The sequence below is a fragment of the Gopherus flavomarginatus genome, chromosome 3, assembly GCF_025201925.1.
Source record: "Gopherus flavomarginatus isolate rGopFla2 chromosome 3, rGopFla2.mat.asm, whole genome shotgun sequence".
NCBI classification, from domain to species: domain Eukaryota; kingdom Metazoa; phylum Chordata; order Testudines; family Testudinidae; genus Gopherus; species Gopherus flavomarginatus.
This window is the reverse complement of record NC_066619.1, coordinates 262832542-262844841: the sequence shown is the minus strand read 5'-3', so window position 1 is coordinate 262844841 and position 12300 is coordinate 262832542. Positions and strand designations below refer to the sequence as shown.

The 12300-nt window shown below is 41.5% G+C and overlaps 1 protein-coding gene across 1 annotated transcript in view; it reads right to left on the bottom strand.

Annotated features, from left to right (window-relative positions):
- The window catches only part of SORCS2 (sortilin related VPS10 domain containing receptor 2), an 859447-nt gene that overhangs the window by 75601 nt on the left and 771546 nt on the right, over nt 1-12300 (bottom strand). The window lies entirely within an intron of this gene.

Sequence of the window (12300 nt, the reverse complement as noted above, 5' to 3'; positions counted from 1 at the left end):
AGGAAAGCGAAGGGGGCAAGTTATACTTATAAGTCAATGAAGGGGCAAGAATCCTGGCATGGGGGGGGTGAAGGCGGGGTGGAGGATGTAGAATACAACACACTCCTGCTATAAGTCCCAACCTCCTCTGAGAGTTCACAAACGTACCTCTTTCTTGACATATTGCCCCACAGAGGCATCTCCATTAACTCTAGGAAAATTGTCAGTCCTTAAGGTTTAACAGGTGCCTCTTGCTTACTCTTTAATAAACTACACTTAATACTATTATTTATTAATATTATTATAGTATCCCTTAAATCCCCAGTAGGGTTAAGCAATGATCACTGTATTTGGAATAAGAATCTCTCTGATTCAGGCTGTGTGAATATCTTTTGAGGTTATTGTCAAGGTTCCTTCCCCATTCTGAACTTTAGGGTACAGATGTGGGGACCTGCATGGACACTTCTAACCTTAATTACTAGCTTAGATCTGGTATCACTGCCACCATCCAGAATTTTCAGTGTCTGGATCACTCCCTTTCCCCACAAAACCTTCCCCTCCCTGGGTAGCCTTGAGAGACTCCTTCACCAATTCCCTGGTGAGTTCAGATCCAATCTCTTGGATCTTAAAACAAGGAGAAATTAACCATCCCCCCTCCTTTCTCCCACCAATCCCTGGTAAGTCCAGATCCAATCCCCTTGGGTCTAAAAACAAGAAAAAATCAATCAGGTATTAAGAAAAAGGCTTTTCATTAAAGAAAGACAGGTAAAAGAAAACCCTCTGGGAGAGATTAGCATACCAGCTACTCTCACAGACAACAGATTCAAAACACAGAGGATGTTCCCCTGGGCAAAAATTTAGTTACACAAAAAAATACCCAATATGATTCTACCTCTAATTTCATAAGACAGGTTACAAAGAAATAAACATAAACCTATTTATTCCTTTCTAAACTTACTACTCTGATAAGAGGCTGGATCCTTGATCTTTTTCACTCCGGCTGAAACCAAAACTCTAAACAAAAGAAAAACTTCCCTCCTTCCTTTTGAAACATCTTGTTCCCCCATTGGTCCCTCTGGTCAGGTGTTAGCTAGGCTAGGTGAACTTTTTGACCCTTTACAGGTAAAAGAGGCATTAACCCATAACCATCTGTTTATGACAGTTATCTTGGCAGAAGCACTTCACAAAACTAACAATAAATGAGAATGAGTGGGGTTTTTTTCATTTAGTTTGCTCAAGCTAAAATAAAAGAAAAAATAACATTTATTGAAGATCTAGGCCTTTGAGACCCATACTCTTGGTATACCTAGAGGCCAACTCTCTTATGGCACTATGTAAAGTACCATCTTAGCCTCTTTATTCATCCTGAACCACTTTTCCTGTTTTATCTGGCTCATTTTATTCAGTGGTAGGAACATTTAAAGGAAGATTTATAGCGCTTAAAACAGTAGGTATCAAAAACTGTGTAAATAAAAAAAGATTCTGAAGTAGAATCATATTCTCTACTCTGACACTGGCCAAAAAGCTAGCTCAGTATTTTGACAATAAACACTGCAGAGCAGTAGCTAGTCATTAGAGGGCTGCAAAACAAACTTGTGACATGAGATCTCGACAAATACAGTTCCAAATGCATAGATTTCTATCTTGTGACAAGCTGCTCTTCAAATAACCAACTGTTAAACTGCCAGTTTACAGTAAGCTAGAAGAGACGCAATCACAGTATGCTTTTGCACCTAAGTGTTACTATTGAGGGGATTTTGCCTTAAATGTATGATTTGTATGTTCTTGGGGAAAAAATAGATGACATTTGTCAGATTTTTTTTAAGTAAAAGAGACATAAGGAAATAATACACTTGAGATTAGGATAGCATTATGAAATTTTACTAACATACTATATAAACAAATGTGTTAGCTATGAAAACATATACTTATAGTTTATCCAGGATGAAAGAGACTTGAGAGAGATTGACAGAAAACACTGTCCAAATGTATATGTTCCATTTATACCATCAAGATTATGAGTACTTGGCTCTTTAATAGTTTAACTTTAAATTATTTAACCCTAATTATAGCTTAAATGGGATCAGAAAATTCTCTATATCAGAGAGTTTATTGGAGCTAGCCTAGTATTGGCATCTAGCAGTGGCTGTACCTGATGCTTCAGATGATCACCAATCCTACCTTCAACCCCACTTCACTCTGAAAAAACCCAAAATCGAGTACATCAAACAAGCCATGCAATTCTTTGAGGGGAAAATTGCTTCTTGACCCTTAGGTAGGATTGGAAGAATTCAATTTTTATTTTTAATTTTGAAGGATAATATCAACATATATTTTAAAGTGTTTTTTAAAGTTGTTTAGCAATTTAAATTTTCACCATTGTAGGAATTAATAATGGAGGTCAGACAATTATTTAGTGAGAGTAGAATATGTCCTGTGCCTCTCATTGAGGTGGGTTTATGATGTTGGCATACATAGGCGGTGGGTATAAGAGGCCAGGGAGGCTAAGCCTCCCTGAACAGCCCCGAGACCCCACTTCTCCTCTTCCCCAGAGATCTGCCTCTTCCTGTCCCCCCTTGCCCACATGGGGACCTCACTCAAGCAGTGAGCAGCTGGCTGGCCAGTGGGCAGGGAGGCTGAGGGGAGGAAGTGAAGAGGTATGCGTGGTGGTGGGTGGGCAGGAAGGGGGTGAAGAGGCGTAAGTGGCAGGTGGGGAGCTTGGAGGGGGTGAACAAGTGCGAGCAAAGGGGGGGAGGGCAGAGGGAGGGGGTAAAGAGGCACGAGAAGAAGGCGGGAGTGGGCCGAGCGGGACCAGAGGGGTGGAGGCTGAGAGGGGCAGGCCTTGGGAGGAGCCATGGTCTGAGCGTGCGCAGCTTCCCTGAATGGAGGAATGACGCACCACCCATGTTGGCACAGTAGGGGAGTTACATTGGCGGGAGGAGCAGTTCAATGTATGTATACCTCCAGTGTTTTGTCAACGAAAGCGGACTTTTGTCGACAAAACTGTGTAGTGTAGACAAGGCCTAAGAACTTTTTGGAAACACTGTTAGTTTTTGGGTACAATGCTTTCCTTTAAAAAATTACAGCGCTGAAGTCTTTTGGTTATAGTAACACTGGATTCTTTTGTTCTCTTTTACACCGAGATGCCAGCATCACAGAAAACTATCACAACTAAATATTGTTTAAATATTCCTCCTACTGAGAGACAATGTGGTAATATCCTTTACTGGACCAACTTCTGTGGGTGAAACAGACAAGCATTTTCTTCTGAAGAGCTCTGTGAAGCTCAAAAGCTTCTCTCTTTCACCCACAGAAGTTGGCCCAATAAAAGATATTACTTCATCCACCTTGTCTCTCTAAAATCCTGGGACTAACATGGCTACAACATTGCAAACATCCTTTTGAAAGAGATTGGCCTGAGCTGAAAAATTGGGAACTGAGTTCTGATGCAAATTTTCCCATAAATTCAGGTATATTAATATCTAGGTTTTGGTGTGAACAAGTCTCTAATTATGAAGAAACTATCACTATCAGTCCTAAAAGTCAACTGAGAAAAGGAAGTAAAGTGGAGATGCTTTCAGTATCCTCAGCTCCTACACATCTCAGTGAGACTCAGCACCTTGTGAGAGGGCTCAGCACGTGCCAGGACCAAACTCATAATCAGGAATCAGGGAGTCTTTTAAAAAGATACTGGAACATCAAATTTAAAAGACATCTACAAAAATGAACAAAATGTATGCAACGCTCCTAGCAAATTCAAGTACAAACTTTCTCACCTTCCTTCTGGGTAACTGCATACAGGATATCATGTAATGTCTGTTACACCCAATATAGAAAAGAAAATAGACAATAGCAAAACATGAATGTGCTAATGAGGGAAAACACAATGAGCACGGAACACAAAAAACAATTGCAAACAAAGAGAATAATTTGAAAGACAGGTGAGTTCAAAAGGAGCTATGGGCAGCTCCAGGGTTTAAACCACCATCTCTGATCTTTTTCTCTTTAGAGTTATGGACCAGCCTTCTTCACTCCTAACTTTGAACCTCTCTTTCACACCATGCTATCTGATTTCCTTTATAGCCAGAATCTCTCTAACTATTCCACTGACTACTTTCCTGTCTGCTTCTAATTTTCTCTCCTCTCCTAAACATGTTTATCTTCCCCTCTCACGTTCTTACTCTCCTTGCCCTTTGTACTGCTTTCATTACTACTGACTCCTGGTTCTTTTGAATACAAATCTCTGTACTCTTATGGTTCCAGTCTTATCTTTCCTAGCATTTCTTTTGGCTGTTATGGGTGGGCAAACTCTCTTTCCATTTTCATTTCATACCACAGGGTTCGGTTCCTGGTCTACTCCTCGTCTTCCTTTGCACAGATTATAGTAGTCAACTCATTGCTAGTTTTGCTTTTTGCTATCATTTATATGCTGGTAATACTAAGTATTCTTATCTCTTCTCTCTCTTATTGGTACTTCTCTTCATGATCCAATATAACTGTACTTTTTTAAACTGCAAAGTGCCTTGGCTAAAGGAAGATCTTCTGTAAACTAAAAAGCAGTCGTAGCAGTTACTGGGATAGAAAGTCTTTCACACTAGGTAATTGGTTTGATGATGACTGGATGATACTACCATCCATTTGCTGTTTAGTAACATGAGGTGGGATTATGGGATGTATTAGCAGGAGTATTGTAAGCAAGACACAAGAAGTAATTCTTCTGCTCTATTCTGCGCTGATTAGGCCTCAACTGGAGTAATGTGTCCAGCTCTGGGTGCCAAACTTCAGGAAAGATGTGGACAAACTGGAGAAAGTCCAGAGAAGAGCAACAAAAATTATTAAAGGTCTAGAAAACATTACCTATGAGGGAAGATTGAAAAACTTGGGTTTGTTTAGTCTGGAGAAGAGAAAACAGAGGGAAGATGATAACAGTTTTCAAGTACTTAACAGGTTGTTACAAAGAGGAGGGAGAAAATTGTTCTTCTTAACCTCTGAGGATAGGACAAGAAGCAATGGTCTTAAATTGCAGCAAGGGCGGTTTAGGTTGGACATTAGGAAAAACTTCCTAACTGTCAGGGTGGTTAAGCACTGGAATAAATTGCCTAGGGAGGCTGTGGAATCTCCATCATTGGGGATTTTTAAGAGCAGGTTGAACAAACACCTGTCAGGGATGGTCTAGTTGATACTTAGTCCTGCCTTGAGTGCAGGGGACTGGACTAGAATACCTCTTGAGGTCCCTTCCAGTTCTGTGATTCTATGAGTGAAATGAGTTGGTAGGTTTGGTTTTTGTTGTACAGAAATGTGCTTTTGTCAAAAATATGGCCACCAAAGGTGCTCTTGCTTACAGGCTTGGCGGAGAGGCTATGTGTTGCACTGGGAAAAGGAATGAACCTTTTCAGCTGTGGAGTAGGACTAGGAATGTGAACTAGGAACCTTTTAGCCAGCACCTGCAGCATCTACGTGCATGAGTTACAGTACTTTGGTGCCCACAGCTATTCAGACCCCCATAGTCTGAACTGCAGGGCAGCACAGACAAACCCTAGGTCTTCTCCAGGTCAGAGTTAAGAGACATGTAGGCGGTGCATACAGGGAAACGTGATTGCTGCTGGGCGTACTGCACCTATTCTGTGGATTTATAAGCGACTTAAATTTCCTTTGCTGTCAAGGCAGCATTTTTCATGGGAACTACATTCCCTTCATATATGTTTTTAAAGTCAAGTCTCCAACTGTATGAAAAAACACTGCTAGACAAGACCAGCCAGCTACACAGTGCCAGAAGCATGTCTAACAACACTACAAAATATAAACCAATCTACAACAATGGATAATCAGGTAGAACTAACTGAACAAACCCCTCAAGTTAAAGAAACTCTGAAAATAAAGAGACAAAGATCGAGTGAAAAATCAGACACAGGAACACAACAAGGATTTCACGAGCAGTCAAAGTGTCTTGAACACTTCCAACCTCCAACTGAGTGCAACCATTAATGAACCATATGCATAATAAGTGTAGCAATCAAGAGAAAGCAACAAAAAATGTGCATAATAGCAGCCAATGCAATCAAGTGACACAGAAAGTGAGAAATAGCCAAATTGTGAACAACTCCCGGAGAAGAAGCCAACACATAAGAGAGAAGAATGAAGTGAAAGACATTATAAAACAATACAACTGAAAAAATATTGAAGAGCTACAATCTGAAAAATTCTGTTAAAAAAAAAATCCCAAGCAAATTTTGAAGCTCCATGTAGCTGCTGTGAAGTTCGTGATCTTCCCTCACTGGTCAGTCACCTCTCTCTTGGCTTTCTTCACCATGTTCAAACTTTGCCCTGATCTTGAAAGGCTCTTCACAAATCTGCTCTATCTCAGCAATTCTCAGCCAAGGGTCCGGGGCCCCGGGGGCGGCAGCATGAGCAGGTTTTGGGGGGCCACCAAGCAAGGCCAGTGTTAGACTTGCTGGGACCCAGGGCAGAAAGTCGCAGCTCCGCCATGTGGGGCTGAAGCGTGGGGTGCCAAGCCCTGCCACCTGGGGCTGAAGCCAAAGCCTGAGCAACTTAGCTTCGTGTGAGGCCCTGTGGCATGGGGCCATGGGCAATTGCCCTGCTTGCTACCCACTAATGCCAGTCCTGGCTTTTATACGCAGAAAAACAGTTGTGGCACTGATGGGACCAGGGCTTGCTCCAGGCACCAGCGAAGGAAGCAGGTGCCTGAGGTGGCTAGTAGAAAGGGGCAGCAGTCCGTCTGGTATTGAGGCAGCACGTCTGGGTTTTCGGCAGCTGTTCGGCGGCTACTCATGTGCTCCACCGTAGTGTTCAGCAGCAATTCGGCGGCGAGTTCTTCACTTTCTCTCTTCCTCTTTGGCGAGAGCTCAATCAGCTTTTCCTTTTTTTTTTTTTAATTTTTAATTTTTTTTTCGCTGCTTTGGGCGGCAAAAAAGCTGGAGCCGGCCCTGGGTGGGATGTGAAGTTTTTATAGCATGTTTGGGGGAGGAGGGCTCAGAAAGAAAAAGGCTGAGAACCCCTGCTCTAGCTCAAGGTACTGTTTCCTATCATAGCTTCTGATTTTGCCTCTTCTCCCATAGGCCCCCATTCACTTCACTCTGCCAGCATCTCGCCCTCACCAGTCTGTCTCCCTTTCATATCTCCATGCTTTCTTTCACGCTGCCCTTTATAGTGTCTTGGAACACCTATCCTTACATGAAGTAATAAGTAGACCTGCAGAATAACTCATGTTTCAGTTTGGTGCCCATTCTTAGAAGAAAAACAAAGAAAAAAATTCATTTTGACCGGAACGCAAAAATTGCTGAAAATTTTTGGCAGATCAAAAAGTCTGTTTTGGGTCAAACAAAAATATATTTATTTCTGGGCATTTTTAAGGGCTAGATTTACAAAATAAACAAAGGATATAATGCTAATTGTCTTATAACTTTTAGCTCATTGGTTAGTGCACTCACCGGGGACACAAGAGACCTGTTATTCAAGTATTTTATACAAAGTGGAACAGCATCAACAGGAGAACCCAAGCCCAGAATTGCCTGGTGATTAGGGCACTCACTGGGAAAGGGGAGACCTGGGATCAAATCCGTGCTCCTCAGCAAGAATTAAAACTTGGTCTTTCACAGCCCTGGGGCAAACTCTTACCACTGGGGGAAATGTTATAAGGCGGGAGGCAGTGGTGGCAACTAATTTGGCTAATTCTTGTCACAAATAGTTTTGAGTTGACTGAAACTACATTTTCAGCAAATAAACTATTTGTCCAAAATTCCTCCCCCCCGCTCTAGTCCCACCCATCCATATTCTAAGGTTCATTGAATGCAATGTACGCACACACAAATTGCAGCACCACTGCCCATCTCCACTGTTTGCCTGGTGATTCGGACCAAGTTCTGCCGCTGGCTACATCAGAATAAATATGGAGTAATTCCACAGGAGCACAGTAAAAGCAAGTCTTTTCATTTACTTCAGTGGGGTCTGGATCAGGTTCATGTGCACTATCTCCATTCAAACAAATAATAAATAACTAAATACTATTACTATACTCTGATGACAGTTCAAATTTATATTGAAAAAGTTATTCCACCATGGGCTGAAAAAGTAACCAGCTGTACTGTATACCATTCAAAGCTGTAAATGAGACTATTGTAGCCCACAGGAGGTCACTTTTTAACCCATAAAGCCAAAAATATCCTCTAACAGCTGGAACCTCAGGGGCAGGGCCGGCTCCAGGCACCAGCATTCCAAGGTGGTGCTTGGGGCGGCAATCTGCAAGGGGCGGCAGTCCCTGTTGTTTTGCCCCCAAGCAGCGCACTGAATTGCCGCCGTGGGCGGCTTCAGCTAAACATAGGAGCTGCAGCCAAATTGTAGAAGCCGCGGAAACGCGCCTGCCGCCCTAAGGGCACACGGACTGCCCCCGCCGCCCGCGGCGGCAATTCGATGCGCTGCTTGGGGCGGCGAAAACTGTAGAGCTGGCCCCACTCAAGGGTATAGGTGCACCATACTCTTTTAAAAGATTTTTCTACAGACTCCCTCTACTGAAGCACTTCAGGCTTAACTTACAAGATCATGTGAATTTTCTCTGCCAATAGGCCTGCTCACTATCTTGAACTACTGCAAGTGAATTCCCTCAATTTCAGTTTCTGTTGTTACACAATTTAAAACTTAGCTTTACTCGAAGCATTGCTGACACCCCTTCTATGGCCCAAGCCAGTGTGTGACCTTTATGTTTATTTTATTTTCATGCCATTTTAACTTTTTTTAGTAATACATATTCCATTCATTAATGTATGTTATGTAATCATTTAATTAATTAATTAATTTTCAAATCTTTTTCTTTTATACATTATAGAAGACTTGCTTCAATGCAAATAAATGGGTACCCAAATGCAACACAGAATGGGATAGATTTAAATTCTTCAAATATGGGGTGTTCCCCCCCCAAATTTAGTATAATATCATGCATATCCTCTTCCAGATGTTTCTGTAATGTCTAACACATTATTAGCTCATGTAGTCATGTGATTTGTTTCAAGCAAGGGCTAGCCAGCCAATAGTTTTTTTATTTCAAAGCTAATAGTCACATCATAGAGCAAGAAGGCAAAACTATTTTTTGGTCAAATGGCCCTGCCCCAGCCAAGTGGTGTTTGTTTGGCAATTTGAAGTTTTTGTTTTATAATGGGGGAGGGGGGACAATCTGACAATGCGTAGTTGAGAGGAATCTGTATTGTCAGTAGAAGTCAAACATCTGTCTGTTCTTTTTTCATTTATTGCAATGGTGTCATAACATGCAATCTCCATGCATGAAGACATGAACTTTAATACAACATATACAGCACATCTGGGCCAGAGATGACAAAGAGTAACTTAACTGTTCTGTACCTCTGCAATTTGTTCAATATGCACTATTTGCTTGATTTATTATCTGGAAAAGAGGCTAAGAACAGAAAGTCAGTAAACTGGAATCTGAAAATATACACTTCTCTTAGCATTTTTCACACAAGAATCCTTTACAGGTTTAAGGCTGAACGTAAAAATTTACACATCAATTGGCCCACGCTGAATGGCTTATACCATAGAAGCTTCTGCCAAGATTAAAATACAGTAAAATCAAGTGTAAATGTGAAATCCTATTATATTTCTTAAAGGGAGAAGATGTTTTAAAAATAATGTTTTAATGTGCAGCTATTACATTTGATATTTTGTCTGCACAATTTACATACATTTAAATATTAACAATATTATTTCTCAGAACTATTTATGACATTTTAATAAAGTAGAATTTTCATTCCGTAAATTACAAATACTAGAGCTTAAAATGATGCAATGTTAACATCCTATTATTGTCTCTGTCCCAAGTATTCTAGGTATTAATGCTGTTCTCTAATTATAATTATTTGAAATAAAAATAAATGTACAGTTCAATATCCTGAGCCCTGTGATTTGCACACCATCATTCTACTCCTTCTCTCACTGAATATAATTGTAAAATTCCCATTTATTTCATTCAGAGCATGATCTGGCCCAAAGACATTGATTCTCATACATGCTGAAACACCCTTTACTGATTTGCATATATTTATCAATTCTCTGACCAGGCCCCAACGGAAATACAGGCTGTCTCTGGGTGTAAAGTATGTCTGGTGAGAAGTGTGTGTTCATTGTACCAAGTCTGCCGGATAAGACTGAACAGCTTACATTTCATCGCTTACGTGCACCAGGTTTCAAAGACTCGACACCAAGGTAATACATGTTAATTGACTCGGGCTTTCCTCCTCCCTGGTGCAAGTAGTTTGCTGTGTAGGGGGGCTTTCAGGAGAGACCTCAAAAACAAGATTTTCTCCCAGCTTGACTTGGACATCAATGATTCCATGGCATATTCTATCAGCATATAGGTCTGCCCCAGTGTTCTTGGCCAAACTTTCCTCCTCTCCCACCCCATGCAGTTTGGTAGAGAGATGTCTGCCAGCTGTGTACCTGGTTGCTCCCTTGTGCTGCCAAAGACAGCTGTATTTCAGATGTGGGTTGACTCCTGCATGTATTTAGAGCCAACTCTTCCAAACTGCTAATCATGGAAAAGTCCTTATGTACAAGAATAGCCCACAGACTTCAGTGGACTACTCCTTGGAATAAGGACTACTCCCATGGGTAAGGGTTATTAGGAATAGCCCCATAGTTTGGAAAGCATTTGAATTTGAACTAGACTCAGTTAAATCTAGTTCATTCTTGGTCCATATCTTCAAAGCTCTCACAGACCTGGGCCCAGGAGAACTAAAAGATTGCCTAAAACGCTTCGATGAGGACTGTGATTGACAATTCTACTCCTCAGGCACAATGGAACTTTTTAACACAAGGATACAGCTCATCCCTGCAGGAGACAGAGCTTTCTCAGGGGCTGCTCTCAGACAAGCCTCACCATCTTCTACTCCAAGGGCAAGGCACACTTCTTTAGCCTTTTCTGATATAAAGCCACATTTTAAAAAATAAACAAAAACAACTCTACTAAATCCAAACAGGACAGTGCACACACAGAGGAGAGGTTGAGAGAAAGAATAAACCACAAGTAACCAATGTTTGTCACTTTGCTTCATGCACTCCTGGAAGGTGCTCAGATACTATGGTGATGCATACATACAAAAGACCATACATAGAAAAGAACAGAATACATAGAACAGATTTATGATACTTTTCTATAGTATCTGCCCACAACGGAAGTTATTGTTGTTGTTTTTTAAAATACCAAGATACACACCTGTAACTTGAAAAACTTAATTTGGATATTTTATTGAAAAGTGCAGTTTAAAGACACTGAGTGAAATCTTGGCTTCAAAAGTCAATGGCAAAACTCCAATTGACTTCAGTGGAGAGGATTTCACCACAGTTTTCACCTCAGTAGCCACAGGACAATTTAAACAATAATTAGCAATTACATTTTGGTTTTGGAAGGTGTATGGCATCTGCCAGTGTTTATCAAAGTAACTGATGGTGTCAAACCTTCCACTGATGTAAACTGAGACAGAACACCCAATAACGATGAGAAAATATATTTTTTCCAAACAGAGTAGCTCTGTGTGTGTGCAGTGTGTTTAATTTAAATTTAACATGAGACACAAAAATATGAAAATAAAACCCAAATAAGCTGATAAGCTGATATTATAGCTCAAACCTGATGTCTCAGTAACTTGAAGAAGAAGAAACATGACATTCAGAGGAACTGAATTGTTGACTGACAAAGGTAAAAAAGCAAAGCAGATTTATATGGACATTTTTCATATTGATTGGTCAGCATATCTATGGGGATTTTATATGTTACATGTAGTTAGACACTTCTTTCTAATGCAGAGGACTTCAATCTGTGGGGGGGATGTGGAGTAACATTCAGGGGGCACAGCTGGGGCCCGGACCCACCCACCCCAGGGACCAGAGAGGAAGTGCCACCCAGCTCTGTCTTGGCCCTGGCCCCAGTTGCTCGCCCCATGCCCAGGGTCCCGGCTACCTGCCCGGTGCCTGGGGCCCTGCCCCTGGCCATAGCTGCAGGCTCCTACCCCAAGCAGTGGCCTCAGCCTCGGCCCGTGGCGGCCCCACTTCTGGCTCCATGGGAAGAGTGCAGACAGGGGTAAGGTGGGTCATGAGGTAAAAGGTTTGGGGACCACTGCTCTGATGCAATACCGTACATGTAGCATGACAGAGAACCCAAACCTGACTCCTACACACTGCTGCAATAGCCACTTTTACCTTATCTCCCATACCTGCCTTGTCATGGATAAAGAAGTTAATAAAACCGGTAAGATAATTATATGTGCAGTAAATGTAAAGGAAAAAAAAAGATTTGCC